The 19672-nt window shown below is 40.6% G+C and overlaps 1 pseudogene; it reads right to left on the bottom strand.

Annotated features, from left to right (window-relative positions):
• Positions 1–706: 706 nt before the first annotated feature.
• On the bottom strand, positions 707–19300 carry LOC130998503 (uncharacterized; annotated as a pseudogene).
• Between the last annotated feature and the right edge of the window lie 372 nt (positions 19301–19672).

Here is a 19672-nt window from a genome sequence, read left to right as displayed (position 1 = left end):
AAAAAAATTATCTCGAAATAGTTACTCCCTCTATCCCAATTTAATACGTGACATTTTCATATTTGGATGTCTCATTTCAATAGGTCATTTTTTAAAATGAAAAGTCAATACATAATAAATATTCTCATCTAACTCATTATTTACACTAAATATTATTGAGGTCCACACATAATTATCTGTCATTTAATTTAAAAAAATATATCTTCATTTATTTATCTTACTTTTTAGACAAATATTTCCTAAAAAAATTATATATATATATATATTTTAAATAAACAAACATCCGAAGGGTGAGGGGTTAGGCAGATCCCCAACCTATAAATAGACAATCAACCAGTATATCATATATGACGTTTCTCAAAAGTGACAACGTCCAACTGAAACCACAGGGAAAAAGAAAAATCAGACATATCAAAATCATACATAAATGTAGCCAAAAGTGACTATATCTAGAGGACAAAGGAATCGACATAAAAAAGGAAACAAACCAAAACAAACTAACTATCCACATGAAATCTGAATCTAAAGTTAGAATAACCAAACTGATCCATCCTAACCAGAGTAAGAAAATAACGAGGACCAGAAAAAAACAGTGGAAAATAGCCTGCGCATGGGCCTAATGTCCTATCCTTGCCATAAAATCAGTAAACCGGTTTCCCTTGCGCTGGATGTGAGTGAAACGAACCCGTTGGTGCCGAATAAGCTGTCAGATCCAGGCAGCAATATGACTTGTACTAGCATGACTGTGATGCCCAACAAACATGAGCAAAATGATCGCCGAAACATCCAGCTCAACCCAGATATGAGCTGAGAAAGTAATAGAAAGCAATAAGGAGAGCTTCAGTGTGATCACGAACCACTCTTCCACCCACACCAAGCTGCGTCTGTGAGTCGTAAGATCCATTTGTGTTCAGTTTCACCCATGGGAACTCCAGGGGAATCCAGTGCACCATAGTGGAGCGAAGAGACTTCCTCACGGGGGCAGTTGGTGGCATGAAATCAATCGGGGGGGCATCCTCGTCAAAAAAGTAATTTTCCCTTTCTTATTTTATTATAAACTATTCATTTCTTAACACCTGTACCCAAACCTTATGGTTTATTAAATTGGGACGGAGAAAGTATATTTTTCCCAATCCTTATACATCTATACTATATTAAAAAGCCAAAATTTCAATTAGAAATTAATTTCAAATTGATTTCAAAATTATGTGGTAATTTTATATTGTAATAAAATTGAAAGTTTATTTATTAACTATATTTTTTCTTTTTCTTTTTTTTCTTTATCTTCTTATGTTTTTTTATTTTATTTCTTTTTAAAATTGTGCATATCAAATTAAAGTTCAAGAGTAAGAACTTTCAATTGATATATTTTATTTAAATATTCGATTTAAAATGTAAAAGTTATATTTATTTAAAGATTAAAATTTAAAAAAATTCTCTCTCCTCTCATCAATTTTTGAATAAATCTATATTTAATTTTTTTTTTCATTTATTAACTTTTTTTTTGCCTTTTCATATTATAGATTTTTATTATCGTGAATTCTTTTATATATATATATATATATATATATATATATTTTTTTTTTTCAATATTCAAATCAAATATATTCTATTAATTTTTTAATTATATTTATAAATATGATAATTGTGTTGATATCAATTTTATGCAAATATAGAAATATAAAAATATTTTTCGTGTATTGCACAGAATGCAAATACTAATTTAATTAACATACGAATATTGTTCAATTATTTCGTTCTTGTAACTCAGGTACACAGCCTATACATAGTTTATTATCTCATGATTTATTTATTGAAAATTCGAAAAACAATTTTATATATATATATATATATATATATATGTAAGTAAAATAAGCTCTATCCTACGTGGCGTAATAGAATCACTCTATTCTAATTTTCCTTAATTCTCATTCATTCTTATTTATTTATTTATACATTTCTAATCAATTTTTACATTTAAAAACTATTAAATAATCATATAAATTTATAGATAAATTCTATACTATTAAATAATCGTATAAAACTATTAGATAAAATCTGTACTATTAAACAATTGTATAAAACTATTAGATAAATCCAACATATCTATTTAATTATTATCACTCCATTCTAACTTTCTTCAATTCTCATTCATTCTGATTTATTTATATATTTCAAATCAATTTTTACATAATAGCAAAATAAATCATATCCTACGTAGCATCGTATAATCACTTCATTCTTATTTTCCTCAATTCTCATTCATTCTTATTTATATATCTATAAATTTATATATATTATAGCAAAATTCTATTATAATTTTCCTCAATTTTCATTCATTCTTATTTTTTCTAAATTTTTAATCAACAAATTTCTATATATCTAATTTCGAACCTATCATCAACAATCGTATAATCACTTCATTCTAATTTCCTCAATTCTCATTCATTCTTATTTATTTATACATTTCTAATCAATTTTTACATTTAAAAACTATTAAATAATCATTTAAATTTATAGATAAATTCTATACTATTAAATAATCGTATAAAACTATTAGATAAAATCTGTACTATTAAATAATTGTATAAAAATATTAGATAAATCCAAAATATCTATTTAATTATAAATCCTACATATATTATAGCAAAATAAATCTTATTCGACGTGACATCGTATAATCACTTCATTCTAATTTTCCTCAGTTCTCATTCACTTGAAAATTTTAACTTAATAAAATGATGACATCCAGAATAGGAATCCTTATACCCACTTAATTGAGATTGTTCCAAGTGTGACTAAAACTTAAATAAAGTATACAAATAAATTAATCCACGAAAAGCAATCAATTCAAATGTCAATTCATTTTTTAGAAAAGATATTCTTCAACTAAATGTTATAAATAAATAAAATACATGCCTATGCCCAATCTATCTATCTATATATATATATATATATATATATATATATATATATATAATAGCAAAATAAATCATATCCTACGTGGCGCCGTATAATCACTCTATTTTAATTTTCTTCAATTTTCATTCATTCTTATTTTTTTTCTAAATTCTTAATCAATTTCCATATCTGAAAAAGATTTATATTTGTATTTTATTTTATTATATAATATTAGTTTAAGTTTATCACATCATACTGACAAATTAATATGTATATATATATAATACATTTATATATAGATGTATTTACTTAAATAATTAAATATATATATATATATATATATATATATATATATATATATACACTCCCTTCGTCCATGAAAAAGAGTCACATTTGGAGTTCGGCACGACTTTTTATAAACTTCATCAAATGAATATTTATATAAAAATGTATTTCTATTATCACAACCTACATTTAATTGGCGAAAGTGATTAAGATCAATATAATTTCAAATATTGTATTACTAATTTAATTTGATCATATCAAATTAATTAAAGAAATAATTTATATATAAACTATTTTATATGTTATAGTAATAAAAATAATTATAAATGATGACATAAAATAATTCCCGTCCAATTTCGATAGACGCCAGTAAATCTAATACGATCACAATTACCCCAACCCATCTACTAGCATTTATTGTACGGACACTGCATGCAATTCCATTCAGCTGATAATAGAAACGCCAAGAAAATGTTTTGATTTCATTTAGTTTCAGAAATAGAAAAGTTGGATTACATTGTCATTCATTCCAAATATTTATATGCATTACGTTCTTTCTATATATTTACCCATTTGCAATGATTGATTAAGCATTTGCAAAAGACTATCGATTAGGTGTGGGCATTGGGTTCGGCCAAAATTGGGTCTAATGTTTTGCTTATTCAATAATGGACCATTCATCTAACAAGATTTGGGTTTGGTTAGTATATATTTGTTCCAAATAACCACTTATCCATTAACCTGAATTGCATAATATTGTCATCAGGGTGTTTTTCACCACCCAGTACCATTGAGGCGTTGATCGGTGTTGATATCACACCACTAATGATCACATTAACGCAATGTTTGATAGGGGTGATAAGAGCATCCACAGCCCCGTGCTTTAAGCACCGGGTCGACGAGGGACGAAGGAAAAGCGGAGGGCTGGAGACGCAGCCTGTGTTGACGCCGTGTCTCCTTGGAGCCCCGATGCAAAGGCCGAAAAATTGCTTTGCGTGGATGCCACACACTAGAAATAATAAAAAAAAATTACAGAAGACGATGGGGGAAGAAGAAGAAAGAAAATGGTAGGTGGGGGGTAGGTGCTTGACTTATTATTTTTTTTTTTAATATGTTTTGTTTTATTTATTGTTTTTGAATTTTAAAATTTAGCATTTTTTAATTCTTTTTAATTTTTTACCTAATTTATAATTATTGTAATGAATTTTAAAAAAGAAGTGTAGAATTGAGGATTTTGTGGAAATGGAGATTTAAACATCAACCTAAGACACAAGGGCTGTGGAGGATTGGTGCTTAGGTGGGGACCACCATTTAAGCATCAACCTAAGACACAGGAGCTGTGGATGCTCTGAGCCAGGATACATAATCTGGCATTATCACCCATTTAGTTGCTCATATTATTTATTGGGACGACACGGGATTAAGGCCAAGCCCGTACTTCATTTACTATTCCGGTTGCGTTTACTTTGATGGATAAGTTTATCCATGGAAAATGATGGATAACTGTTGTTATAAGCAAATTCTATCATATGGTGCCATGTCTGTGGTAGCTTGATAACTGTTGTTATAAGCAAATTCTATCAGGGGTAAAACTTGTTCCCAACTTCCTCCTCTGTCTATGATATGACCTTGGCCGGAAGATGTTAAGATACTTACCGAGAATTATGGAGTTTCACCGGAAAACACAATAATAACGTGAAAGGTATGGGATTCACCGATCTAATTGATTTGTACGCGGAAGACTGAAATTGAACGGAACAAATTGAAATTACAGATAAGAGATGGAATGCCTCAAAACCCCTGAATCTAAACCACGAAATGATCTAGGCGAATAATTCCCTAAACCCCAATGTGTATTTGACGCAGGAACTCGGAGACGCTGAATGACACACGGCGAGGGATGGAGATCTCGTCGATTCGTCGATAGGTTGAATCCTTGTTTATCAAGAAGAATTCGAAACTTGAGAGAGAATTAAACTCACTGTTTTTTTTAATATCAAAATTGTCTGACTTTTCCAACACATAACAGCCCTATTTATAGGGAACGGAAAACCCTACGTAAAAAGGAAATAAACATGAATTAACGAAATAACGGAACTTGTTCAGCAAGTCAAAAGAAACCCCAGCGAGGCCTCCTCTGAAAAGCGCATTGGATTCAAGTCTGCTCTGGCAAAGCCAGAGGAATCAAGTCTTCTCTTGCGGGTTGAATCTACTCGGGCAGACTTCACTTGAATTCTCTGCTCGGACAGGCTCCACTTGATTTCTCTGCTCGGGCAGACTCCACTTGATTTCTCTGCTCAGGCAGGTTCGACGTGAATTCTCTGCTCGGGTAGACTCGACATGAATTCTCTGCTCGGGCAGACTCTCCGTGAATTCTCTGCCCAGTCGATTCTTCCCGGGGATAACGATTCCGCTGCTCTGGCAAGGCCAGAGGAATCGAGTCTTCTCTGGGCGGCATGATTCCGCTGTTCTGGCAAAGCCAGAGGAATCGAGACTTCTCTGGTGGTTCAACTCGGTAAACAATAAGGTTTACCACCTTTGAGCTCTGATCCGTCGGTCCTTCTCCAATTGGCCTTTTCAGTTCTTGCCTCCAGATTTCCACCACCAATGTCATTAAATTATCCTTGAACGTCCTGGCCCTAGCTCTCGTCACTGGACCAACGGGCACGTGCACCGGATCTTCACTCTGTGCAGCCTCTGAAATTCGGCTCTGCTCTGCATCCTGGCCTCTACTCTGAACTGCATCATTCCCCCTCTCTTGAAAAGGATTTGTCCTCAAATCCACAACGTCGCCTACATCAAAGGGACTTAAGTCAGTTACATTGAATGTAGCGCTCACATTATACTCACCGGGCAACTCTAGTTTGTAGGCATTATCATTGATCCGTTCCAATACTTGGAATGGACCATCGCCCCGAGGGATTAACTTGGAGCGCCGCTGCTCTGGAAATCTTTCCTTGCGCATGTGCAGCCAAACCCAATCACCAGGCTCAAACACTACTTTGCGACGACCCCGATTAGCTTGCTCAGCATACTGCCGCGTGCGGCGCTCAATGTTGGCTCTGGCACGTTCATGGATCTTTTTCACGAAGTCAGCTCTGTTCTGGCCATCCATGTTAACCTGCTCATTCTCGGGTAACGGAGTCAAATCCAAAGGTGTCAAAGGGTTAAATCCATACGCGATTTCAAATGGAGAAAACTTAGTGGCAGAGTGAACAGCACGGTTATAAGCGAATTCCACATGAGGAAGACACGCTTCCCACGACTTAATGTTCTTTTGAATAATAGCTCGAAGTAAAGTAGACAAGGTTCTATTCACTACCTCGGTTTGACCATCAGTTTGTGGATGACAAGTAGTAGAAAACAAAAGTTTGGTACCCAACTTACACCACAAAGTCTTCCAAAAGTAACTCAAGAATTTCGAATCCCGATCAGAAACAATAGTCCTAGGCATGCCATGCAATCTAACAATCTCTTTAAAGAATAGATCAGCCACATGTGATGCATTATCAGATTTATGACAAGGAATAAAATGTGCCATCTTAGAAAATCGATCAACAACCGCAAAGATGGAATCTCGACCACCCTTAGTCCTAGGCAAACCTAACACAAAATCCATAGAAATATCAATCCAAGGTGCTTGAGGAATGGGCAACGGTGTATACAATCCATGGGAACTCACTCTAGACTTAGCATGTTTACATGTAACACAGCGACCACAAATTCTCTCAACATCACGTTTCATATGAGGCCAAAAGAAATGCTCTTGTAAAACAGCCAAAGTCTTAGCAATACCAAAGTGTCCCATCAAACCCCCACCATGAGACTCAAGCAATAATAACTCACGTAAAGAACATTGAGGCACACATAACTTATTCCGCCTAAAAAGAAAATCATCATGCCTAAAATACTCCCCACTAGTAGCTCTCGCACATGCTAGATAAAGCTCACCAAAATCAGCATCATTCGCATACACACTCTTGATACATTCAAAACCAAGCAACTTAGCATCTAAGGTAGAAATCAAGGCATACCTCCGAGAAAGTGCATCAGCCACAACATTCTCTTTACCTTGCTTGTATTTGATGACGTAGGGAAACGTCTCAATGAACTCCATCCACCTCGCATGCCGCTTGTTCAACTTGTGCTGCCCTTTCAAGTGTTTCAACGACTCATGATCCGTGTGAATGACAAATTCGTTGGGCCACAAGTAGTGCTGCCACGTTTGCAATGCTCTCACCAATGCATACAGCTCCTTATCATACGTGGGATAACTCAATGTCGCCCCATTGAGCTTCTCGCTGAAATACGCAATGGGTCGTCTCTCTTGCATCAACACTGCACCAATACCAACACCAGAAGCATCACATTCAATCTCAAAAGATTTGGAGAAATTTGGAAGAGATAATACCGGGGCGTGGGTCAATTTGTATTTTAACTGCTGAAATGCATCCTCTTGCGCCTTGCCCCATTTAAACTCCACATTCTTCTTGATGACTTCCGTCAAAGGTGCGGCAACACTGCTGAAGTGAGGCACGAATCGCCTATAAAAGCTAGCAAGCCCATGAAAACTTCGAACTGCTGCAATGTTCTTCGGCGTTGGCCACTCTTGGATAGCTCGTATCTTCTCCTCATCAACCTGTACACCCTGGGCACTAACAACAAAACCGAGAAACACAAGCTTGTCCGTAGCAAAAATGCACTTCTTAAGGTTAGCAAACAACTTTTCCTTTCGAAGTACGTCCATAACAGACCTCAAATGAACAACATGTTCATCAAAATGCTGGCTATAAATGAGGATATCATCAATGTAAACAACCACAAATCTGCCAATGAAAGCACGCAAAACATGATTCATAAGACGCATGGAGGTACTAGGTGCATTAGTCAAACCAAAAGGCATAACTAACCACTCATACAAACCAAGTTTTGTCTTAAAAGCAGTTTTCCATTAATCACCTTCCTTAATCCTAATCTGATGATATCCACTACGCAAATCTATCTTCGAAAAGATACAAGAACCATGTAACTCATCGAGCATATCATCTAAACGAGGGATGGGATGGCGATATTTTACCGTGATGTTATTGATAGCTCGACAATCACAGCACATCCTCCACGACGAGTCCTTCTTTGGTACAAGGAGAACTGGTACCGCACAAGGGCTGAGACTTTCCCTCACATGTCCTTTGGCCAACAACTCGCCAATTTGTCTCTCCAACTCCTTCGTCTCCTCCGGGTTGGTGCGGTAGGCTGGTCTATTCGGCAAAGTAGCACCGGGCACAAAGTCAATCTGATGCTCAATCCCTCGAAGTGGTGGTAAGCCGGTAGGTGTATCGTCGGGGAAAACATCATCAAATTCCTGCAACACATCACGAATAGAAGGGGGTAGAGAAGAGAGATCGTTAGTCATAAGCAAAGTCTCCTGATATCGCAACAGCAAGATCGGCTTCTCCTCCTGAACACACCACTTCAAATCACTAGCCGTAGCAAGAAAGGACTTATGGTTCAGCCCCTGCTCCTTCTTCTCCACAGGCTGCTCCTTAGACTTTAGGTTGTCCGCCTCCCTTTGCAATTGCACTTGATCCTCATAAACTTGTGTAGGTGTAAGAGGAACAAGCGGCACCTTTTTCTGCTTGTAGGTAAATGAGTATTTGTTGGTGAAACCATCATGAATTGCACGGTGATCAAATTGCCACGGTCTCCCCAACAGAATGTGGCTCGCTTGCATAGGGATCACATCACACACCACCATATCCTCATACGTCCCAATGCGAAACGTAACCTTCACCTGCTTCGTTACTCGAATGATGCCTGTTTCATTAAGCCACTGCAAACGATACGGCTTGGGGTGCTTCTCCGTGGTCAGCCCCAATCTGTCAACCATGGCTCTACTAGCCACATTCGTGCAACTCCCACCATCAATGATCACACTACACACCTTGTCTTGAACAAGACATCTCGTGTGAAAAAGCTTCTCCCTCTGCTCGCGCTCCGGGGGTGGAGTTTGTACACTCAAAGCACGCCGAGCTACAAAAAGTTGACCATTGGGCGCGAAAATCTCCTCACACTCCTCCTCATCAGTGGCCTCATCTACATCCTCCAATTTCGGCATGTTAGGATCGGTGTCATCACCATCCGTCACCACTTCGCCATCATCTCGCATGATCATGATTCTCCTGTTCGGACAGTCACTCATAATATGCCCGAACCCCTGGCACTTAAAACACTTCTTATCGCGATTTCGTCCATCGGCCACGGCCGGACTACTCTGATTCGCTGCACCGGATCCCTCTGGTCGGGCCCGAACAAATTGCTTTTTCTCCTCGCGCGGCGAGTTTTCCTTCTGCCAGGGGATCCCTCTGGACGAAGAACCACCAACCACGGGGTGCGAAGACCGCCACTTGCCCTGACTCTGGCGCTAGTTGCTGCTGGTGTTGCCCCTCCGCTTGAGTTGAGTCTCGATCTTGATGGCCATGTGGACCATGTCCTCCAACTCAACGTAGTGCTGCAACTCTACTTTATCACGAATATCCCAATGCAAACCAGCCAAGAATCTGGCCATGGTCGCCTCTCGCTCTTCCACCACATTGGCTCGAATCATGGCAACCTCCATCTCCTTATAATACTCATCCACACTCCTACTGCCCTGCCTCAAGGTCTGCAACTTGTTAAAAAGCTCACGGTAGTAATGAGTTGGCACAAAACGTTTCCGCATCACAGCCTTCATCTCCTGCCAAGTTTGAATCGGGGGCTCATTGTTTCTTCTCCGACTCGTCACCAGTTGATCCCACCAAACAAGTGCATAATCGGAGAACTCAATCGCCGCCAACTTCACCTTCTTGAGCTCTGAATAGGTGTGGCAATCGAACATAAGCTCCACCTTTCTCTCCCAATCAAGATATAATTCGGGATCATTCATCCCTTGGAAGGGAGGAATGTTCATCTTGATGTTGCCCAGATTGTTGTCCTGCCACGCTCTTTCCTCGTCGTCCTCATCCTCAAATCCGGTATCCTCGACATGCTCCTCATACTGACGGTGGAATCGTCCTCCGCCACCACCACGGCCTCCTCGCCTGCGTCTGCCTCCTCGTGTGAAAGTAGATTCTTGAGAATGGGACTGCTCCAGCAATTCAATCTTGTCGTACACGCCCTCGAGTTCGGAATGTAGCATCCGGCCAAACTCGAAGCGAAGAGCCTCCATTACTAGTTTGAACTGAGGATCCATAACAGGGCTATCGCTCAAGTCTATACCCTGTTCAGCGTGCTTAGACATAACAACACGGACAGAAAACAAGAAACGTTAGTGAAACAGCAAAAACAAAGTAAGGACCTCACCACCTCACCAACACTCGTGTATCACTCAAGATGAAAACACTCAGCGCTCGTGTATCCACACAATTCAAGGCTTTTACCCTCTACTAATCTCACCACTCTTGCCTTTTTCCGCTCAAATTCTCTGTCAAAGAAACAAATTCCTCAATCTACCACGGGAAATCACCAACCAACGGCACAACGAGATCAACAAGCGCACTCGACGAGAGCACTCGATGTCACGCCTCACAAGAACCACAGCAAAATACACAGATAAGATAGGACTCGACAAAGAAAAGATAGACGCCTAAACGCAGACTGGAACCTAAAAAAAAATTCAGTGCTACGCAGGAAACAAAACCACAACGAGCGATTGAACCCGGAGAATTGAGAAAACACAACGGGGTAAGAGACCAGAAAATCCGATATGGGCAAACACAAATATAATGCGTACTGCGTTCTTCTGTTTGTTTTCGACAGAGCGTTTTGATCGTTCTCTTTCTTTTTTTTTTGTATGATAGATAGCGTAACCCTTACGAAACCCGGAAACTGATACCAGATGATATGACCTTGGCTGGAAGATGTTAAGATCTTACCGAGAATTATGGAGTTTCACCGGAAAACACAATAATAACGTGAAAGGTATGGGATTCACCGATCTAATTGATTTGTACGCGGAAGACTGAAATTGAACGGAACAAATTAAAATTACAGATAAGAGATGGAATGCCTCAAAACCCCTGAATCTAAACCACGAAATGATCTAGGCGAATAATTCCCTAAACCCCAATGTGTATTTGACGCAGGAACTCGGAGACGCTGAATGACACACGGCGAGGGATGGAGATCTCGTCGATGCGTCGATAGGTTGAATCCTTGTTTATCAAGAAGAATTCGAAACTTGAGAGAGAATTAAACTCACTGTTTTTTTTAATATCAAAATTGTCTGACTTTTCCAACACATAACAGCCCTATTTATAGGGAACGGAAAACCCTACGTAAAAAGGAAATAAACATGAATTAAAGAAATAACGGATCTTGTTCAGCAAGTCAAAAGAAACCCCAGCGAGGCCTCCTCTGAAAAGCGCATTGGATTCAAGTCTGCTCTGGCAAAGCCAGAGGAATCAAGTCTGCTCTGGCAAAGCCAGAGGAATCAAGTCTTCTCTGGCGGGTTGAATCTACTCGGGCAGACTCCACTTGAATTCTCTGCTCGGACAGGCTCCACTTGATTTCTCTGCTCGGGCAGACTCCACTTGATTTCTCTGCTCAGGCAGGCTCGACGTGAATTCTATGCTCGGGTAGACTCGACGTGAATTCTCTGCTCGGGCAGACTCTTCGTGAATTCTCTGCCCAGTCGATTCTTCCCGGGGATAACGATTCCGCTGCTCTGGCAAGGCCAGAGGAATCGAGTCTTCTCTGGGCGGCATGATTCCGCTGTTCTGGCAAAGCCAGAGGAATCGAGACTTCTCTGGTGGTTCAACTCGGTAAGCAATAAGGTTTACCACCTTTGAGCTCTGATCCGTCGGTCCTTCTCCAATTGGCCTTTTCAGCTCTTGCCTCCAGATTTCCACCACCAATGTCATTAAATTATCCTTGAACGTCCTGACCCTAGCTCTCGTCACTGGACCAACGGGCACGTGCACCGGATCTTCACTCTGTGCAGCCTCTGAAATTCGGCTCTGCTCTGCATCCTGGCCTCTACTCTGAACTGCATCAGTCTAGCACCACTGTCCTCAACATATCTTCAAGGGTCAGAATTGTCCTTTCAGATTGTCCATCTGTTTGAGGATGAAAGCCTATGCTAAAGTTTAATCTTGTTCCCAACTTCTTCTGTAAGCTGATCCAAAATCTAGAAGTAAATTTTGAATCTCTATCCGAAGTAATGGATATTGGTATTCCGTGTAGCCGAACAATCTCACGGATATAAAGTTGGGCTAGCTTCTCCGATCCATGGGTAATTGGAATTGGTATAAAATGAGCGCACTTCGTGAGGCGGTCTACTATTACCCAAATAGATGTGTTGCCCCTATTTGACTTGGGTAGACCCGTCACGAAATCCATCGCTATGTGCTCCCACTTCCATTCTAGGATTTCCAATGATTGCAATTTTCCATATGGTTGTTGATGTAAAGCTTTCACTTGCTGGCATGCAAGGCAGCGCTCTACAAATGAGGCTATATCCCGTTTCATCCCGTCCCACCAAAACTTTTGTTTTAGATCCTGGTACATTTTGGTACTCCCGGGATGTACGGTATAGGGCGTGTCATAAGCTTCACTCATGATCTCGTTTTTGAGTTCCTCATCACGGGGAACACAAAGCCTCCCTTAAAAAAGAATGGCGTTATCTGTCGCCTCCTGGTAGCCTCCTGGTGTGCCTGTTCTGATTTTCAGACAAATTTTCTCCAGTGCCTCGTCCGCTCTCTGTGCACTAACGATTCTCTCTCTGAGGTCTGGGGCGACTACCAAGGTTGCAATAATTGCTCTTGTCGTCGCTGGTGGTTGGACTACCTCTATCCTCAATCTGTTAAAATCTCTAACGAGTGTGTCCTCTTGAGTAAGAAGAAGTCCTAACTCGGATTGAGTTTTACGACTCAAAGCATCGGCTACTACATTAGCTTTGCCCGGGTGGTAATTGATACCGCAGTCATAATCCTTCACAAGTTCGAGCCATCTCCTCTGTCTCATGTTCAAGTCTTTCTGCTCTAAAAAATACTTAAGGCTTTTGTGATCAGTGAAGATTTCACATCAAACTCCGTATAGATGGTGTCTCTAAATTTTCAAGGCATGCACAATTGCTGCCAGTTCCAGATCATGAGTGGGGTAATTCAACTCATGTGGCCTTAGTTGTCGCGACGCATAGGCGATGACCTTCCCTTCTTGCATCAACACACAACCTAGCCCATTTTTGGATGCGTCTGTGTAGATCACGTATTCTTTATCCGCTGCTGGAACTGCTAGCACTGGTGCAGTTGTCAATTTCCTCTTCAGCTCTTGGAAGCTGGCTTCACACACTTCATTCCATTTATACTTGATTCCTTTGCGGAGTAATTGCGTCATTGGCCTTGCTATCTTAGAGAATCCTTCGATGAATCTCCGATAGTATCCCGCCAAACCTAAGAAACTTCAGATTTCATTAGGTGTGGTTAGTGATTTCCACTCGTGCACTCTCGTGCACTGCTTGCACCTTAGCAAGGTCCACCTTGATTCCATCTGCTCATACGATGTGCCCTAGGAACATTACTTTTGACTCAACTAGAAACACCTCTAGATTGACTTGTAATAGAACAAGGACACTCTAGTAGTGGTAAGTTAACCCAATGTCGTCTCTCAAGGAAGATCTTTAAGGGCTTTTAATTATGTCACAAGAAAACCGTAAACTAAGGATTATTAAACTAAAACATGGAAAGTAAATTAACGTGAATTAAACTTAACTAGGCAAAAAGGAATTATTAACTAATGCTTGTAATTTAAACTTAACTAAAAACTTAATCTTAAAATTATCTAGGCGTAAAACTATTAAACCCTAGGCAAGAATTAAACGCATAAAAGTAAAAGAACTTGGAATTTAAATACTTGTACTTTAAAAGCTTCTAATCTAATGAGCATAAAACTAAATTGCATAATTTAAAGGAAAGCATCATAAAACGCATAAACTAAATTGCATAATTAAAAAGGCAGAATTTAAATTGCAGAATTTAAAGAACGCAACTAAAAGCAAATAAATAAACTTGATTAAAGAAATACCGTAAAACCGTCTCGAGAAGTAATCTGTCACGTAAATACAACTCTAAACGGGAACTACTCTAAAACATGAATTAAAAGAACTATAAACTAAACTAACTAGAACATGAATCGAAACTAGAACTATGAAAGCAATAAACCTAAGCTTTGGCTGCCTAGCGGAAACTAAAGATTAGGGCAAGGGATTGATTTTTTTACAATGAAAACTATGGCCCTATTTATAGACTTCAAATCCTTCTGGATCACCATAAAAGTTGCCATGCAAAACCGGACTCTAAAAGGAATAGAATCGTGCAAAGGAAGGTAAGTCCAGCTGTGACGCGCTCTACAAGTCATCTCCACCCTAGCGGAAATCGCGGCTCTCGCCAGCGGAATGGCTTCCGCTCTGGCTTTCGCCAGAGGAATGGTGATTTCTCTGGCTATTTGATTTCGCTGTAATGGACTTCTATCCCCTCTGCTCTGACTCTTGACTCCTCTGGTGATTACTTGGCTACACTGGCTTCTTGATTTCGCTGACTCCAGAGAAATGATGATTTCTCTGACTCCAGAGAAATGGTGATTTCTCTGGCGTTTGATTCCTCTGCACTTATGATTCCAGCAGCAAAGTGATTTCTCTGGCGCTTCCGCGCTCGCTTCGATTCCTCTGGCGCTTCCTCGCTCGCTTCGATTCCTCTGGCTCTTCCTCACTCGCTTCGATTCCTCTGGCGCTTCCTCGCTCGCTTCGATTCCTCTGGCGCTTCCTCGCTCGCTTCGATTCCTCTGGAGCTTCCTCACTCGCTTCGATTCCTCTGGCGCTTCCTCACTCGCTTCGATTCCTCTGGGGCATTTCTCTGGCTTCCCATTTCGCTGCTCTGGCAAGCGAGACTTTGCTTCTCTTACATGCCAGAGTATGCACAAAAACACGATTCTTAGCCCAAACTCTCCAACATTTGCACTCTTCATCTTGAAAACCTAAATCTCCTGCAAGGCATAAAATACACCATAAAACGCACCAATTTCCAGAAGATTTAACTTAAAATATGCACATGCAAACCCCTAAAATTAGAACAATTAGGCATAAATCAACCCCCCCACACTTAGCCTTTTGCTTGTCCTCAAGCAAAATCCTATGAATCATAGGAAGAGATTGATTTCAACAATGCTAATTTCCATCCAAACATTCTCAAAGTCAATTCAAAATTCTACAATCAATACACATCTCTCGATTATGCAAGTAACTCAAAGTTTAAGAAGCAACAAATGAGTAATGTAAGCAATTCGATCAGACCCAATTCTCCGCTAGAAGTGAATTCCCTAATGTGATCACCTTTATAATCAATATCACCATTTTTCACACTTTGTGTGCTTAAGATTTTCGACAGTTGAGCCATAATTCATGAAATAAAAACCATTTGGATGTAATCCAAAGTCTTTTAACGTGGTTTCCCATGCTCATAGTTAGACTAGCGGAGCAGAGACTCAGAGCTATCACATTTCAGAACAGGCCAGATGTTTCAGAGCTGGCGATTTTGAATTTTGAAGTTGGCAATTCGTCCAACATTTTCACAGATAAGATACGATCGTAGGCAATCACAATGACAACACTCCTTCTAGCATCTACCGGACAAATCACGTTTTACTAACTTACTAACATGTTGCAACAAAACTCAAATCCTTTGCACAATCAAGAAACATATATCAAGAGTAAAACAAGAATAACCACCATTCATTCACAAACCCGAAATTCACATTGAAAACCATGTTCTCTTCCACAAATTCATAAAAATTAGCCAGATTCGAGACCAAAAACTAAGCATAGAAAAATCAATTTCGCCCAATTGAAAGCATATGCGCAATAAAACACCCCCCCACACTTAAAGCATGCCATGTCCTCAGGGCACAAAAGAAATAAGAAGAGTTGAGAAAATGTCCCTGATTATCGGCATGGAGAAACTGAAGCATCGTGCGAGGTGGTGAAGAGGGGAATTCGCGGTCTGTGGCAGAGTGAAGAGTGGCCACGCTGAATCAGATTAGCGCTGGCAGAGCAGCGCGGAGAAGTGTAGCGCGGAAAAGTACAGCGCGGAGAAGTGCAGCGCGGAAAAGTGCAGCGGTGGAAAGGTGCAGCGCAGAAAAGTGCAGAGACGCGCTGGCGCGGCTGCGCTGTCGACAGAGTTAGAACTGCAGCGCTGAAGTCAAAACATGAACACCACATCAAAGTATCCGCGCAAGCAACCAAAACTTAGGAAAGACAACACAAAAACAGAAAACAAGAAAAACAAAAACTAAAAACAAACCAACGGTGGGTTGCCTCCCACCAAGCGCTAGAGTTAGAGTCGCCAGCCCGACGTAGAGGATCCCTTAACCAAAATCGCTATGAAACGTCAGCTGACTTAGTCCTCGTGAAAGCACATCATCCTCCAGTTCAGCTGCGGGTCCTCTTAGTGAGCAAGCAGAGCTCATCACATTCATCATTCTCTCGAACCAAGAATTATGTCGAGATCTCTCCTCTTTCTTCTCTTCCAAAGGTGGTGCACTCTGCACTCTTAGCACGGCATTATCCTTGCACAGCAGCACATCAGCCCGTTCTTCCTCAACGGTTGCATCCTCTTTCACGGTAGTTGGTACCTCATGAACGGCATCAACGTCGAGTGGAAGCTTGGCCAAAAATTGATCTTCAATGGCCTCCTCATCCTGCAAATTATCAAGAAAATTTTGTATAATTTTGTCCTCTTTCGGGCGGGTGCACATCAGCTTCTCCTTAGCAGAATTCTGGTGCATGCTGTTCTGAGCTATTCGAAGAATTTCTGCTCTGTCCTCCAGCGGTAGAGCTGGAATAGTCAGCGCTGGCGGAATCGGCATAGATGGAGTAATCAGCGCTGGCGGAATAGGCATAGATGGAGAAAAACAGTTAGCTCTGAAAATTTCTACTTCTTCCTCCTGGTCAGCAATCTCCACAAGAGAACAGATATGCATTGAAAAGTTAGAAATAATAGACTTTTTATTAAAAACGGAGAATGTTACCGATCTACCAGACCCGGCCATGCTCAAAGTTCCAGAACCCACATCAATGCGCGTCTGGGTAGTAGCCATAAAAGGCCGACCAAGTAGAACAAGTTGCCCATTCTTTCCTATAATGCCATGCCCTGCCTCGAGCACCACGAAATCGGCTAGCACCGTGATTCCTCTCACCATGACTTCAACATCTTTTAAAATACCACGAGTGCTACAATATGCCCCATCAGCTAGTTGAAGTCTCATTTTCGTGCTTTTAAGCTCCTCTTCCTTCCTGCCCAATTTCTAAAAAATAGCATACGGCATCAAATTGACTGCCGCACCCAAGTCTAACATGCCCGTGAATTCTCCAGCTCGACCCAAGCCAATACCAATAATGAAACTCCCTGGATCTTCTTTCTTTGGTAATGGTTGGGTTGGATCAACACTTGATGGTGGCAGAGGCGGGCTGGGCTTCGGTGGTTGATATGGCGTACTTGATTTGTGAAGTTTCTGCTCTGGCCTTATCAACTCTGGTGCTCTCCTCTGCTCCGTCATCCTTCTCCTCTGCTCTGGCTGCCAAGCCAGAACTGGCTCTCTCCTCTGCTCTGGCTGCCTAGTCTGCTCTGGCATCCTCGCCAGAGCTAGCGCTTGATGAGTTTGGCTCTGCTGCTGCTGTAGCTGGTCCAGCGCGCCCGACAGTTGCCCTACGGTGGTCTCAAGGCGTTTAATAGTGGCAGCCTGAGACTCCATGCTCTGCTTGCTAACCTTCATAAACGCTTGCAACGTATCCTCCAGAGATTGTTTTTGCGTTGGAATTTGCTGTGCACTCTGGAATTGATTGCGCTGAAAATTCCCTTGGTGCAGACCTCTCCATCCACCATTGCTTTGAAAATTCTCTGGCTTCCCATTTCGCTGCTCTGGCAAGCGAGGCTTTACTTCTCTTCCTCACTCGCTTCGATTCCTCTGGCTCTTCCTCGCTCGCTTCGATTCCTCTGGCGCTTCCTCACTCGCTTCGATTCCTCTGGGGCATTTCTCTGGCTTCCCATTTCGTTGCTCTAGCAAGCGAGGCTTTGCTTCTCTTACATGCCAGAGTATGCACAAAAACACGATTCTTAGCCCAAACTCTCCAACATTTGCACTCTTTATCTTGAAAACCTAAATCTCCTGCAAGGCATAAAATACACCATAAAACGCACCAATTTCCAGAAGATTTAACTTAAAATATGCACATGCAAACCCCTAAAATTAGAACAATTAGGCATAAATCAACTTTCTTCAGCCAAAATTCGCACTTACTGAATTTGGCGAACAACTTCTCCATCTTTAATGTCTCCAGGATGATTCTCAAATGCTTTTCATGCTCTTGGTCACTCTTAGAATAGATGAGGATATCATCTATAAATACTAAGATAAATTTGTCTAAGTATGGATGGAAAACTTGGTTCATGAGGTCCATGAATACTGCTGGTGCATTGGTTAGACCGAATGGCGTGACAACGAATTCATAGTGGCCATATCTTGTACGGAATGCGGTCTTGGGTATATCCTCTTGCCGGATCTTCAGCTGGTGATACCCAGACCTTAAATCTATTTTCGAGAACACACTAGCTCCTTTGAGCTGATCAAACAAATCATCTATCCTTGGGAGGGGGTATTTATTTTTAAGTGTTAGTTTGTTCAACTCGCGATAATCAATGTACATCCTCATGGTTCCATCTTTCTTTTTGACGAAGAGTACAGGTGCTCCCCAAGGCGAGACACTGGGTCTGATGAAACCCAAGTCCAAGAGTTCTTGTAGTTGCACTTTTAATTCTTGTAGTTTATTTGGGGCCATCATGTACGACGCCTTTGATACTAGGGCAGATCCAGGTTCTAGATCAATGGTGAAATCCAGTTGCCTGTCTGAAGGTAGTCCCGACAATACTTCATGAAAAACTTCTGGAAAGTCTCGTACTATTGCCACATCTTCCACCGTCTGGTCTTCACCAGCTTCTCCATTTAGGTAGACGAGATAAGTTGTGCATCCTTCCTTCATCATCTCTTTTCTGGCTTGCAACGCTGATATCACTGGTACTCTCTTCTTCATACCGATACCGTGAAATTCTGTCGGTTCTTTTTCAGGTGGTCGAAGAGAAATTTTTCATTCACTACAAATGATGGTAGCGTGATTCTCGGTTAGCCAGTCCATTCCTAAGATTATATCTACGTCCCACATAAACAGAATATTAAGATTATTCACTACCATCTTAAGTTCTCCCATTTCAAATTCTACGTTTGAGCAAACATGTGTGGTGGTAGATCTTCCTCCTGAGGGTGTAGTGATTCTTATGTCACACTTAGCTCGTTCTGATTCGATTTCTAAGGTATCTACGCAAGGGGCTGAAATAAAAGAATGTGAAGCACCAGTATCAAACAGAATCATAATGGAAAAACGTTTAAGCTTGCCCAAACCTGCCAG

Source organism: Salvia miltiorrhiza, chromosome 8 (assembly GCF_028751815.1).
Source record: "Salvia miltiorrhiza cultivar Shanhuang (shh) chromosome 8, IMPLAD_Smil_shh, whole genome shotgun sequence".
Lineage (NCBI taxonomy): Eukaryota > Viridiplantae > Streptophyta > Magnoliopsida > Lamiales > Lamiaceae > Salvia > Salvia miltiorrhiza.
Note: the sequence above shows the minus strand (reverse complement) of the source record. Positions and strands in the feature narration are given on the sequence as shown.